Source organism: Ambystoma mexicanum, chromosome 11 (genome assembly GCF_040938575.1).
Source record: "Ambystoma mexicanum isolate Mex_15411 chromosome 11, UKY_AmexF1_1, whole genome shotgun sequence".
In the NCBI taxonomy this organism is placed as follows: domain Eukaryota; kingdom Metazoa; phylum Chordata; class Amphibia; order Caudata; family Ambystomatidae; genus Ambystoma; species Ambystoma mexicanum.
Genome location: NC_090934.1, coordinates 824735383 through 824749508, shown reverse-complemented (window position 1 = coordinate 824749508; position 14126 = coordinate 824735383). Strand labels below are relative to the sequence as shown.

The 14126-nt window shown below is 46.3% G+C and overlaps 10 non-coding genes across 10 annotated transcripts; all 10 read left to right on the top strand.

The window, feature by feature from the left end:
• The first annotated feature begins 393 nt into the window (after window positions 1-393).
• On the top strand, window positions 394-465 carry TRNAW-CCA (transfer RNA tryptophan (anticodon CCA)). The gene has a single exon. It is a non-coding gene; the product is annotated as a tRNA-Trp (tRNA).
• Window positions 466-2254: 1789 nt separating this feature from the next.
• Window positions 2255-2328, top strand: TRNAN-GUU (transfer RNA asparagine (anticodon GUU)). Its single transcript has one exon. It is a non-coding gene; the product is annotated as a tRNA-Asn (tRNA).
• Window positions 2329-2641: 313 nt separating this feature from the next.
• TRNAW-CCA (transfer RNA tryptophan (anticodon CCA)) lies at window positions 2642-2713 on the top strand. The gene has a single exon. It is a non-coding gene; the product is annotated as a tRNA-Trp (tRNA).
• Window positions 2714-4503: 1790 nt separating this feature from the next.
• TRNAN-GUU (transfer RNA asparagine (anticodon GUU)) lies at window positions 4504-4577 on the top strand. The gene has a single exon. It is a non-coding gene; the product is annotated as a tRNA-Asn (tRNA).
• A 313-nt stretch (window positions 4578-4890) lies between these two features.
• TRNAW-CCA (transfer RNA tryptophan (anticodon CCA)) lies at window positions 4891-4962 on the top strand. The gene has a single exon. It is a non-coding gene; the product is annotated as a tRNA-Trp (tRNA).
• Window positions 4963-7138: 2176 nt separating this feature from the next.
• On the top strand, window positions 7139-7210 carry TRNAW-CCA (transfer RNA tryptophan (anticodon CCA)). Its single transcript has one exon. It is a non-coding gene; the product is annotated as a tRNA-Trp (tRNA).
• Window positions 7211-8999: 1789 nt separating this feature from the next.
• TRNAN-GUU (transfer RNA asparagine (anticodon GUU)) lies at window positions 9000-9073 on the top strand. Its single transcript has one exon. It is a non-coding gene; the product is annotated as a tRNA-Asn (tRNA).
• A 313-nt stretch (window positions 9074-9386) lies between these two features.
• On the top strand, window positions 9387-9458 carry TRNAW-CCA (transfer RNA tryptophan (anticodon CCA)). Its single transcript has one exon. It is a non-coding gene; the product is annotated as a tRNA-Trp (tRNA).
• A 1788-nt stretch (window positions 9459-11246) lies between these two features.
• Window positions 11247-11320, top strand: TRNAN-GUU (transfer RNA asparagine (anticodon GUU)). The gene has a single exon. It is a non-coding gene; the product is annotated as a tRNA-Asn (tRNA).
• Window positions 11321-13882: 2562 nt separating this feature from the next.
• TRNAW-CCA (transfer RNA tryptophan (anticodon CCA)) lies at window positions 13883-13954 on the top strand. The gene has a single exon. It is a non-coding gene; the product is annotated as a tRNA-Trp (tRNA).
• The last annotated feature ends 172 nt before the right edge of the window (window positions 13955-14126 follow it).

Genomic DNA, 14126 nt, shown 5'->3' with positions numbered 1-14126 from the left:
AGCACTGCTTGAGTCTCTGTGGCGCAATCGGTTAGCGCGTTCGGCTGTAAAGGTTGGTGGTTCAAGCCCACCCAGGGACGATGCATTTTGGCTCAAAAATTCAGCATGACCAACTATGAACTTCTGTTTACCTCTCGCAGGTCTCGTCTGCTGACGTCCAAAAAATCCAATAAACTGCAAGCAATTCTTCTCGCTTGCTTTAGTTTTTCAAAACTTGCCATTCAATTCATAAACATCAAGACTTCATGGGAAGGGTTTGGCTGCAGCGTGTACTGATGCACAGAAGGAAGCTATCCTAGCCAGTCTACTTAAAGAAGCAATGAGGCTCTGCAGGTCCATGTACGTCTCCTACCTTTATTCTGTCATCAGACTACCCAGGTGGACTGCCACAAGGACCTCGTGGCGCAATGGTAGCGCGTCTGACTCCAGATCAGAAGGTTGCGTGTTCAAATCACGTCGGGGTCATATTTGCTTTTCCCACTCTGAAATACAAAATTGCTCTTCAGTATCTCGTTATTTCAACCTGACTGCATCTTTGTGCTCTGGGCCTAGTTGTTCTGGCGTTTCGAATGTAAGCTTTGCAGCAGGGAAGTATCATATTGACAGACACCCATGAAGTACATGGTCAACCTTTAAAGCAGGCCAATCTCTATGTTTTACTGGATGCAGCAGAAGTATTTCCTCTTTACCATCTCTTCAAGTGGGCCTGACTGATGTGCTGTTTTGTGCACGCTACGTGGGCTTTGTAAAGCATACCTCTGCCATTTGCATGGCCTCCTAGCGCTGTCAATATTTTCGTGTAATCGCTGAATGCTGCACTGTCCTGGGAACTCTAGGTGTGACTAAAGGATATATGCTGAGGCCCGAAAGGCGGTCGGCAGTCTAGTGGCAATGCCCATCACTTTGCAGTTTGGGTTTGTGAGTTCAGGTACCGGTCTGGTGTCGGAAACCTGTAAGCGCCCTCCCAATCAACTGTCGGTCCTGGATTGTGAGGATTTCCCCTTATACTGGTCTCAGTAGACACATTTCCATTTTACTTTTTCACTCTCGCATTGCCTATTTCTCTCTCTCTCATAGATACATTATAGACAAGAGAGACATTGTCAGCGAGAGGGCTTCACAGCACCTTCCCCCCTTTCCCTAAGTGCATTGCAAGGGGCTCTGGGAGGCGTGCACATTTGTCTGAAACACAAAGATCCCCTAGCAATAAAAAGCGTAGGTCCCTAGTTTGCATTTCTTAGAATTTGAGGTGACACTCAGAGTTGTCTCCGGCGTGACTGTACCTTTCATAGGAGATGTGCTAATCCCCAAACACTCTTCCTTTGTCCCAGTAATCTGTCTTAGTGCCTCTAGCAAGTTGTTTTCTGAAACAAAGCTTACCTGAACATCCTGTAAAATTGGTAACTTTTCAGTAGCAGTACAGTGCAGTATATAGCATTCCTGTTGCACACAGCATCTAGATCCAAAAATTGCTTACTCTACCCCAGAAATTAGAATTCACCCAGTCAAACAGAGGGGTCTATAAAGAGCATGGCAAGTAGTTAACATAAGCTACTTCCCCCAAGTTCTCTTGGTGCACTCTGCTGCCCTCTTTTAACAGAAGAATGCAACTGCAGGTCTTGCTTCTCAGCAAGGTACCTACATATAGAATCCTTGGTGCACTCTTGCTAAATCTGCTGGAATGTGTCTTCTATTGTGCCCAAGGTGGTTGTGTATTTGGGGACTCAGGGAAGCAAGGGAGCAGTCTAATGCACTGCAGTGCTAAGAGAGGCATGCCTTTTTCAGAAAAAAGTTCAGGTTTTCTGCCAATCAGAAAAAAATAGCAATGCAATCAGGCCAAAGGCAGAACACACATGCCAGTGAGTCTCTGTGGCGCAATTGGTTAGCGCGTTCGGCTGTTAACCGAAAAGATGCTGCTGTTTTTGGCACAATTACACAGAGTGTTCCACTCAGTAAACCTGAGTCATTTCTCCCGTGTTCTCTGGGTTCAGCCTACTGTCCCCTTTTAACACAAGTGCGCAACTGTGGCTTTCTCCTCATAGCAAGTTATGCCTATACAGAGGACATTTGGTGCACTGTTGATGAGCTCTGTCCTCTACTAAATCCCCTGTGTTTGTGGATTAGGGGAGGTAGGGAAGTGCTTGATACCCTGATTTGCTGTGGGAAATAGAGCTATTTTAGAAATATTTTCAGGTTGCCTGGGAAGCATAAGCAAACAGCACACCAATCAGGCCCCAGTGTCAGCACTGCATGAGTCTCTGTGGCGCAATCGGTTAGCGCGTTCGGCTGTTAACCGAAAGGTTGGTGGTTCAAGCCCACCCAGGGACGGTGCATTTTGGCTCAAAAATTCAGCGTGACCAACTATGGACTTCTGTTTACCTCTCGCAGGTCTCGTCTGCTGACGTCCAAAAAATCCAATAAACTGCAAGCAATTCTTCTCGCTTGCTTTAGTTTTTCAAAACTTGCCATTCAATTGATAAACATCAAGACTTCATGGGAAGGGTTTGGCTGCAGCGTGTGCTGATGCACAGAAGGAAGCTATCCTAGCCAGTCTACTTAAAGAAGCAATGAGGCTCTGCAGGTGCATGTACGTCTCCTACCTTTATTCTGTCATCAGACACACCAGGTGGATTGCCACAAGGACCTCGTGGCGCAATGGTAGCGCGTCTGACTCCAGATCAGAAGGTTGCGTGTTCAAATCACGTCGGGGTCATATTTGCTTTTCCCACTCTGAAATACAAAATTGCTCTTCAGTATCTCGTTATTTCAACCTGACTGCATCTTTGTGCTCTGGGCCTAGTTGTTCTGGCGTTTCGAATGTAAGCTTTGCAGCAGGGAAGTATCATATTGACAGACACCCATGAAGGACATGGTCAACCTTTAAAGCAGGCCAATCTCTATGTTTTACTGGATGCAGCAGAAGTATTTCCTCTTTACCATCTCTTCAAGTGGGCCTGACTGATGTCCTGTTTTGTGCACGCTACGTGGGCTTTGTAAAGCATACCTCTGCCATTTGCATGGCCTCCTAGCGCTGTCAATATTTTCGTGTAATCGCTGAATGCTGCACTGTCCTGGGAACTCTAGGTGTGACTAAAGGATATATGCTGGGGCCCCGAAAGGGGGTCGGCAGTCTAGTGGCAATGGGCATCACTTTGCAGTTTGGGTTTGTGAGTTCAGGTACCGGTCTGGTGTCGGAAACCTGTAAGCGCCCTCCCAATCAACTGTCGCTCCTGGATTGTGAGGATTTCCCCTTATACTGGTCTCAGTAGACACATTTCCATTTTACTTTTTCACTCTCGCATTGCCTATTTCTCTCTCTCTCATAGTTACATTATAGACAAGAGAGACATTGTCAGCGAGAGGGCTTCACAGCACCTTCCCCCCTTTCCCTAAGTGCATTGCAATGGGCTCTGGGAGGCGTGCACGTTTGTCTGAAACACAAAGATCCACTGGCAATAAAAAGCGTAGGTCCCTAGTTTGCATTTCTTAGAATTTGAGGTGACACTCAGAGTTGTCTCGGGCGTGACTGTACCTTTCATAGGAGATGTGCTAATCCCCAAACCCTCTTCCTTTGTCCCAGTAATCTGTCTTAGTGCCTCTAGCAAGTTGTTTTCTGAAACAAAGCTTACCTGAACATCCTGTAAAATTGGTAACTTTTCAGGAGCAGTACAGTGCAGTATATAGCATTCCTGTTGCGCACAGCATCTAGATCCAAAAATTGCTTACTCTACCCCAGAAATTAGAATTCACCCAGTCAAACAGAGGGATCTATAAAGAGCATGGCAAGTAGTTAACATAAGCTACTTCCCCCAAGTTCTCTTGGTGCACTCTGCTGCCCTCTTTTAACAGAAGAATGCAACTGCAGGTCTTGCTTCTCAGCAAGGTACCTAAATATAGAATCCTTGGTGCACTCTTGCTAAATCTGCTGGAATGTGTCTTCTATTGTGCCCAAGGTGGTTGTGTATTTGGGGACTCAGGGAAGCAAGGGAGCAGTCTAATGCACTGCAGTGCTAAGAGAGGCATGCCTTTTTCAGAAAAAAGTTCAGGTTTTCTGCCAATCAGAAAAAAATAGCAATGCAATCAGGCCAAAGGCAGAACACACATGCCAGTGAGTCTCTGTGGCGCAATTGGTTAGCGCGTTCGGCTGTTAACCGAAAAGACGCTGCTGTTTTGGGCACAAAGACACAGAGTGTTCCACTCAGTAAACCTGAGTCATTTCTCCCGTGTTCTCTGGGTTCAGCCTACTGTCCCCTTTTAACACAAGTGTGCAACTGTGGCTTTCTCCTCATAGCAAGTTATGCCTACACAGAGGGCATTTGGTGCACTGTTGATGGGCTCTGTCCTCTACTAAATCCCCTGTGTTTGTGGATTACGGGAGGTAGGGAAGTGCTTGATACCCTGATTTGCTGTGGGAAATAGAGCTATTTTAGAAATATTTTCAGGTTGCCTGGGGAGCATAAGCAAACAGCACACCAATCAGGCCCCAGTGTAAGCACTGCATGAGTCTCTGTGGCGCAATCGGTTAGCCCGTTCGGCTGTTAACCGAAAGGTTGGTGGTTCAAGCCCACCCAGGGACGGTGCATTTTGGCTCAAAAATTCAGCGTGACCAACTATGGACTTCTGTTTACCTCTCGCAGGTCTCGTCTGCTGACGTCCAAAAAATCCAATAAACTGCAAGCAATTCTTCTCGCTTGCTTTAGTTTTTCAAAACTTGCCATTCAATTCATAAACATCAAGACTTCATGGGAAGGGTTTGGCTGCAGCGTGTACTGATGCACAGAAGGAAGCTATCCTAGCCAGTCTACTTCAAGAAGCAATGAGGCTCTGCAGGTCCATGTACGTCTCCTACCTTTATTCTGTCATCAGACACACCAGATGGACTGCCACAAGGACCTCGTGGCGCAATGGTAGCGCGTCTGACTCCAGATCAGAAGGTTTCGTGTTCAAATCACGTCGGGGGCATATTTGCTTTTCCCACTCTGAAATATAAAATTGCTCTTCAGTATCTCGTTATTTCAACCTGACTGCATCTTTGTGCTCTGGGCCTAGTTGTTCTGGCGTTTCGAATGTAAGCTTTGCAGCAGGGAAGTATCATATTGACAGACACCCATGAAGGACATGGTCAACCTTTAAAGCAGGCCAATCTCTATGTTTTACTGGATGCAGCAGAAGTATTTCCTCTTTACCATCTCTTCAAGTGGGCCTGACTGATGTGCTGTTTTGTGCACGCTACGTGGGCTTTGTAAAGCATACCTCTGCCATTTGCATGGCCTCCTAGCGCTGTCAATATTTTCGTGTAATCGCTGAATGCTGCACTGTCCTGGGAACTCTAGGTGTGACTAAAGGAAATATGCTGCAGCCCCGAAAGGGGGTCGGCAGTCTAGTGGCAATGCCCATCACTTTGCAGTTTGGGTTTGTGAGTTCAGGTACCGGTCTGGTGTCGGAAACCTGTAAGCGCCCTCCCAATCAACTGTCGGTCCTGGATTGTGAGGATTTCCCCTTATACTGGGCTCAGTAGACACATTTCCATTTTACTTTTTCACTCTCGCATTGCCTATTTCTCTCTCTCTCATAGTTACATTATAGACAAGAGAGACATTGTCAGCGAGAGGGCTTCACAGCAACTTCCCCCATTTCCCTAAGTGCATTGCAAGGGGCTCTGGGAGGCGTGCACATTTGTCTGAAACACAAAGATCCACTGGCAATAAAAAGCTTAGGTCCCTAGTTTGCATTTCTTAGAATTTGAGGTGACACTCAGAGTTGTCTCGGGCGTGACTGTACCTTTCATAGGAGATGTGCTAATCCCCAAACCCTCTTCCTTTGTCCCAGTAATCTGTCTTAGTGCCTCTAGCAAGTTGTTTTCTGAAACAAAGCTTACCTGAACATCCTGTAAAATTGGTAACTTTTCAGTAGCAGTACAGTGAAGTATATAGCATTCCTGTTGCGCACAGCATCTAGATCCAAAAATTGCTTACTCTACCCCAGAAATTAGAATTCACCCAGTCAAACAGAGGGATCTATAAAGAGCATGGCAAGTAGTTAACATAAGCTACTTCCCCCAAGTTCTCTTGGTGCACTCTGCTGCCCTCTTTTAACAGAAGAATGCAACTGCAGGTCTTGCTTCTCAGCAAGGTACCTACATATAGAAACCTTGGTGCACTCTTGCTAAATCTGCTGGAATGTGTCTTCTATTGTGCCCAAGGTGGTTGTGTATTTGGGGACTCAGGGAAGCAAGGGAGCAATCTAATGCACTGCAGTGCTACGAGAGGCATGCCTTTTTCAGAAAAAAGTTCAGGTTTTCTGCCAATCAGAAAAAAATAGCAATGCAATCAGGCCAAAGGCAGAACACACATGCCAGTGAGTCTCTGTGGCGCAATTGGTTAGCGCGTTCGGCTGTTAACCGAAAAGACGCTGCTGTTTTGGGCACAAAGACACAGAGTGTTCCACTCAGTAAACCTGAGTCATTTCTCCCCTGTTCTCTGGGTTCAGCCTACTGTCCCCTTTTAACACAAGTGCGCAACTGTGGCTTTCTCCTCATAGCAAGTTATGCCTACACAGAGGGCATTTGGTGCACTGTTGATGGGCTCTGTCCTCTACTAAATCCCCTGTGTTTGTGGATTACGGGAGGTAGGGAAGTACTTCATACCCGGATTTGCTGTGGGAAATAGAGCTATTTTAGAAATATTTTCAGGTTGCCTGGGGAGCATAAGCAAACAGCACACCAATCAGGCCCCAGTGTAGGCACTGCATGAGTCTCTGTGGCGCAATCGGTTAGCGGTTCGGCTGTTAACCGAAAGGTTGGTGGTTCAAGCCCACCCAGGCACGATGCATTTTGGCTCAAAAATTCAGCATGACCAACTATGAACTTCTGTTTACCTCTCGCAGGTCTCGTCTGCTGACGTCCAAAAAATCCAATAAACTGCAAGCAATTCTTCTCGCTTGCTTTAGTTTTTCAAAACTTGCCATTCAATTCATAAACATCAAGACATCATGGGAAGGGTTTGGCTGCAGCGTGTACTGATGCACAGAAGGAAGCTATCCTAGCCAGTCTACTTAAAGAAGCAATGAGGCTCTGCAGGTGCATGTACGTCTCCTACCTTTATTCTGTCATCAGACACACCAGGTGGACTGCCACAAGGACCTCGTGGCGCAATGGTAGCGCGTCTGACTCCAGATCAGAAGGTTGCGTGTTCAAATCACGTCGGGGTCATATTTGCTTTTCCCACTCTGAAATACAAAATTGCTCTTCAGTATCTCGTTATTTCAACCTGACTGCATCTTTGTGCTCTGGGCCTAGTTGTTCTGGCGTTTCGAATGTAAGCTTTGCAGCAGGGAAGTATCATATTGACAGACACCCATGAAGGACATGGTCAACCTTTAAAGCAGGCCAATCTCTATGTTTTACTGGATGCAGCAGAAGTATTTCCTCTTTACCATCTCTTCAAGTGGGCCTGACTGATGTCCTGTTTTGTGCACGCTACGTGGGCTTTGTAAAGCATACCTCTGCCATTTGCATGGCCTCCTAGCGCTGTCAATATTTTCGTGTAATCGCTGAATGCTGCACTGTCCTGGGAACTCTAGGTGTGACTAAAGGATATATGCTGAGGCCCGAAAGGGGGTCGGCAGTCTAGTGGCAATGCCCATCACTTTGCAGTTTGGGTTTGTGAGTTCTGGTACCGGTCTGGTGTCAGAAAACTGTAAGCGCCCTCCCAATCAACTGTCGGTCCTGGATTGTGAGGATTTCCCCTTATACTGGTCTCAGTAGACACATTTCCATTTTACTTTTTCACTCTCGCATTGCCTATTTCTCTCTCTCTCATAGATACATTATAGACAAGAGAGACATTGTCAGCGAGAGGGTTGCACATCACCTTCCCCCATTTCCCTAAGTGCATTGCATGGGGCTCTGGGAGGCGTGCACATTTGTCTGAAACACAAAGATCCACTGGCAATAAAAGGCGTAGGACCCCAGTTCGCATTTCTTAGAATTTGAGGAGGCACTCAGAGTTGTCTCGGGCGTGACTGTACCTTTCATAGGAGATGTGCTAATCCCCAAACCCTCTTCCTTTGTCCCAGTAATCTGTCCTAGGGCCTCTAGCAAGTTGTTTTCTGAAACAAAGCTTACCTGAACATCCTGTAAAATTGGTAACTTTTCAGTAGCAGTACAGTGCAGTATATAGCATTCCTGTTGCGCACAGCATCTAGATCCAAAAATTGCTTACTCTACCCCAGAAATTAGAATTCACCCAGTCAAACAGAGGGATCTATAAAGAGCATGGCAAGTAGTTAACATAAGCTACTTCCCCCAAGTTCTCTTGGTGCACTCTGCTGCCCTCTTTTAACAGAAGAATGCAACTGCAGGTCTTGCTTCTCAGCAAGGTACCTACATGTAGAAACCTTGGTGCACTCTTGCTAAATCTGCTGGAATGTGTCTTCTATTGTGCCCAAGGTGGTTGTGTATTTGGGGACTCAGGGAAGCAAGGGAGCAGTCTAATGCACTGCAGTGCTAAGAGAGGCATGCCTTTTTCAGAAAAAAGTTCAGGTTTTCTGCCAATCAGAAAAAAATAGCAATGCAATCAGGCCAAAGGCAGAACACACATGCCAGTGAGTCTCTGTGGCACAATTGGTTAGCGCGTTCGGCTGTTAACCGAAAAGACGCTGCTGTTTTTGGCACAAAGACACAGAGTGTTCCACTCAGTAAACCTGAGTCATTTCTCCCGTGTTCTCTGGGTTCAGCCTACTGTCCCCTTTTAACACAAGTGCGCAACTGTGGCTTTCTCCTCATAGCAAGTTATGCCTACACAGAGGAGATTTGGTGCACTGTTGATGGGCTCTGTCCTCTACTAAATCCCCTGTGTTTGTGGATTAGGGGAGGTAGGGAAGTGCTTGATACCCTGATTTGCTGTGGGAAATAGAGCTATTTTAGAAATATTTTCAGGTTGCCTGGGAAGCATAAGCAAACAGCACACCAATCAGGCCCCAGTGTAAGCACTGCATGAGTCTCTGTGGCGCAATCGGTTAGCGCGTTCGGCTGTTAACCGAAAGGTTGGTGGTTCAAGCCCACCCAGGGACGATGCATTTTGGCTCAAAAATTCAGCATGACCAACTATGAACTTCTGTTTACCTCTCGCAGGTCTCGTCTGCTGACGTCCAAAAAATCCAATAAACTGCAAGCAATTCTTCTCGCTTGCTTTAGTTTTTCAAAACTTGCCATTCAATTCATAAACATCAAGACTTCATGGGAAGGGTTTGGCTGCAGCGTGTACTGATGCACAGAAGGAAGCTATCCTAGCCAGTCTACTTAAAGAAGCAATGAGTCTCTGCAGGTGCATGTACGTCTCCTACCTTTATTCTGTCATCAGACACACCAGGTGGATTGCCACAAGGACCTCGTGGCGCAATGGTAGCGCGTCTGACTCCAGATCAGAAGGTTGCGTGTTCAAATCACGTCGGGGTCATATTTGCTTTTCCCACTCTGAAATACAAAATTGCTCTTCAGTATCTCGTTTTTCAACCTGACTGCATCTTTGTGCTCTGGGCCTAGTTGTTCTGGCGTTTCGAATGTAAGCTTTGCAGCAGGGAAGTATCATATTGACAGACACCCATGAAGGACATGGTCAACCTTTAAAGCAGGCCAATCTCTATGTTTTACTGGATGCAGCAGAAGTATTTCCTCTTTACCATCTCTTCAAGTGGGCCTGACTGATGTGCTGTTTTGTGCACGCTACGTGGGCTTTGTAAAGCATACCTCTGCCATTTGCATGGCCTCCTAGCGCTGTCAATATTTTCGTGTAATCGCTGAATGCTGCACTGTCCTGGGAACTCTAGGTGTGACTAAAGGATATATGCTGAGGCCCGAAAGGGGGTCGGCAGTCTAGTGGCAATGCCCATCACTTTGCAGTTTGGGTTTGTGAGTTCAGGTACCGGTCTGGTGTCGGAAACCTGTAAGCGCCCTCCCAATCAACTGTCGGTCCTGGATTGTGAGGATTTCCCCTTATACTGGTCTCAGTAGACACATTTCCATTTTACTTTTTCACTCTCGCATTGCCTATTTCTCTCTCTCTCATAGATACATTATAGACAAGAGAGACATTGTCAGCGAGAGGGCTTCACAGCACCTTCCCCCATTTCCCTAAGTGCATTGCAAGGGGCTCTGGGAGGCGTGCACATTTGTCTGAAACACAAAGATCCACTGGCAATAAAAAGCGTAGGTCCCTAGTTTGCATTTCTTAGAATTTGAGGTGACACTCAGAGTTGTCTCGGGCGTGACTGTACCTTTCATAGGAGATGTGCTAATCCCCAAACCCTCTTCCTTTGTCCCAGTAATCTGTCTTAGTGCCTCTAGCAAGTTGTTTTCTGAAACAAAGCTTACCTGAACATCCTGTAAAATTGGTAACTTTTCAGTAGCAGTACAGTGCAGTATATAGCATTCCTGTTGCGCACAGCATCTAGATCCAAAAATTGCTTAATCTACCCCAGAAATTAGAATTCACCCAGTCAAACAGAGGGATCTATAAAGAGCATGGCAAGTAGTTAACATAAGCTACTTCCCCCAAGTTCTCTTGGTGCACTCTGCTGCCCTCTTTTAACAGAAGAATGCAACTGCAGGTCTTGCTTCTCAGCAAGGTACCTACATATAGAATCCTTGGTGCACTCTTGCTAAATCTGCTGGAATGTGTCTTCTATTGTGCCCAAGGTGGTTGTGTATTTGGGGACTCAGGGAAGCAAGGGAGCAGTCTAATGCACTGCAGTGCTAAGAGAGGCATGCCTTTTTCAGAAAAAAGTTCAGGTTTTCTGCCAATCAGAAAAAAATAGCAATGCAATCAGGCCAAAGGCAGAACACACATGCCAGTGAGTCTCTGTGGCGCAATTGGTTAGCGCGTTCGGCTGTTAACCGAAAAGACGCTGCTGTTTTTGGCACAAACACACAGAGTGTTCCACTCAGTAAACCTGAGTCATTTCTCCCGTGTTCTCTGGGTTCAGCCTACTGTCCCCTTTTAACACAAGTGCGCAACTGTGGCTTTCTCCTCATAGCAAGTTATGCCTATACAGAGGACATTTGGTGCACTGTTGATGGGCTCTGTCCTCTACTAAATCCCCTGTGTTTGTGGATTAGGGGAGGTAGGGAAGTGCTTGATACCCTGATTTGCTGTGGGAAATAGAGCTATTTTAGAAATATTTTCAGGTTGCCTGGGAAGCATAAGCAAACAGCACACCAATCAGGCCCCTGTGTAAGAACTGCATGAGTCTCTGTGGCGCAATCGGTTAGCGCGTTCGGCTGTTAACCGACAGGTTGGTGGTTCAAGCCCACCCAGGGACGGTGCATTTTGGCTGAAAAATTCAGCGTGACCAACTATGGACTTCTGTTTACCTCTCGCAGGTCTCGTCTGCTGACGTCCAAAAAATCCAATAAACTGCAAGCAATTCTTCTCGCTTGCTTTAGTTTTTCAAAACTTGCCATTCAATTCATAAACATCAAGACTTCATGGGAAGGGTTTGGCTGCAGCGTGTACTGATGCACAGAAGGAAGCTATCCTAGCCAGTCTACTTAAAGAAGCAATGAGGCTCTGCAGGTGCATGTATGTCTCCTACCTTTATTCTGTCATCAGACACACCAGGTGAACTGCCGCAAGGACCTCATGGCGCAATGGTAGCGCGTCTGACTCCAGATCAGAAGGTTTCGTGTTCAAATCACGTCGGGGGCATATTTGCTTTTCCCACTCTGAAATACAAAATTGCTCTTCAGTATCTCGTTATTTCAACCTGACTGCATCTTTGTGCTCTGGGCCTAGTTGTTCTGGCGTTTCGAATGTAAGCTTTGCAGCAGGGAAGTATCATATTGACAGACACCCATGAAGGACATGGTCAACCTTTAAAGCAGGCCAATCTCTATGTTTTACTGGATGCAGCAGAAGTATTTCCTCCTTACCATCTCTTCAAGTGGGCCTGACTGATGTGCTGTTTTGTGCACGCTACGTGGGCTTTGTAAAGCATACCTCTGCCATTTGCATGGCCTCCTAGCGCTGTCAATATTTTCGTGTAATCGCTGAATGCTGCACTGTCCTGGGAACTCTAGGTGTGACTAAAGGATATATGCTGGGGCCCCGAAAGGGGGTCGGCAGTCTAGTGGCAATGCCCATCACTTTGCAGTTTGGGTTTGTGAGTTCAGGTACCGGTCTGGTGTCGGAAACCTGTAAGCGCCCTCCCAATCAACTGTCGGTCCTGGATTGTGAGGATTTCCCCTTATACTGGTCTCAGTAGACACATTTCCATTTTACTTTTTCACTCTCACATTGCCTATTTCTCTCTCTCTCATAGATACATTATAGACAAGAGAGACATTGTCAGCGAGAGGGTTGCACAGCACCTTCCCCCATTTCCCTAAGTGCATTGCAAGGGGCTCTGGGAGGCGTGCACATTTGTCTGAAACACAAAGATCCACTGGCAATAAAAAGCGTAGGACCCCAGTTCGCATTTCTTAGAATTTGAGGAGGCACTCAGAGTTGTCTCGGGCGTGACTGTACCTTTCATAGGAGATGTGCTAATCCCCAAACCCTCTTCCTTTGTCCCAGTAATCTGTCCTAGGGCCTCTAGCAAGTTCTTTTCTGAAACAAAGCTTACCTGAACATCCTGTAAAATTGGTAACTTTTCAGTAGCAGTACAGTGCAGTATATAGCATTCCTGTTGCGCACATCATCTAGATCCAAAAATTGCTTACTCTACCCCAGAAATTAGAATTCACCCAGTCAAACAGAGGGATCTATAAAGAGCATGGCAAGTAGTTAACATAAGCTACTTCCCCCAAGTTCTCTTGGTGCACTCTGCTGCCCTCTTTTAACAGAAGAATGCAACTGCAGGTCTTGCTTCTCAGCAAGGTACCTAAATATAGAATCCTTAGTGCACTCTTGCTAAATCTGCTGGAATGTGTCTTCTATTGTGCCCAAGGTGGTTGTGTATTTGGGGACTCAGGGAAGCAAGTGAGCAGTCTAATGCACTGCAGTGCTAAGAGAGGCATGCCTTTTTCAGAAAAAAGTTCAGGTTTTCTGCCAATCAGAAAAAAATAGCAATGCAATCAGGCCAAAGGCAGAACACACATGCCAGTGAGTCTCTGTGGCGCAATTGGTTAGCGCGTTCGGCTGTTAACCGAAAAGACGCTGCTGTTTTGGGCACAAAGACACAGAGTGTTCCACTCATTAAACCTGAGTCATTTCTCCCGTGTTCTCTGGGTTCAGCCTACTGTCCCCTTTTAACACAAGTGCGCAACTGTGGCTTTCTCCTCATAGCAAGTTATGCCTACACAGAGGACATTTGGTGCACTGTTGATGGGCTCTGTCCTCTACTAAATCCCCTGTGTTTGTGGATTAGGGGAGGTAGGGAAGTGCTTGATACCCTGATTTGCTGTGGGAAATAGAGCTATTTTAGAAATATTTTCAGGTTGCCTGGGAAGCATAAGCAAACAGCACACCAATCAGGCCCCAGTGTAAGCACTGCATGAGTCTCTGTGGCGCAATCAGTTAGCGCCTTCGGCTGTTAACCGAAAGGTTAGTGGTTCAAGCCCACCCATTGACGATGCATTTTGGCTCAAAAATTCAGCATGACCAACTATGAACTTCTGTTTACCTCTCGCAGGTCTCGTCTGCTGACTTCCAAAAAATCCAATAAACTGCAAGCAATTCTTCTCGCTTGCTTTAGTTTTTCAAAACTTGCCATTCAATTCATAAACATCAAGACTTCATGGGAAGGGTTTGGCTGCAGCGTGTACTGATGCACAGAAGGAAGCTATCCTAGCCAGTCTACTTAAAGAAGCAATGAGGCTCTGCAGGTCCATGTACGTCTCCTACCTTTATTCTGTCATCAGACTACCCAGGTGGACTGCCACAAGGACCTCGTGGCGCAATGGTAGCGCGTCTGACTCCAGATCAGAAGGTTGCGTGTTCAAATCACGTCGGGGTCATATTTGCTTTTCCCACTCTGAAATACAAAATTGCTCTTCAGTATCTCGTTATTTCAACCTGACTGCATCTTTGTGCTCTGGGCTTAGTTGTTCTGGCGTTTCGAATGTAAACTTTGCAGCAGGGAAGTATCATATTGACAGACACCCATGAAGTACATGGTCAACCTTTAAA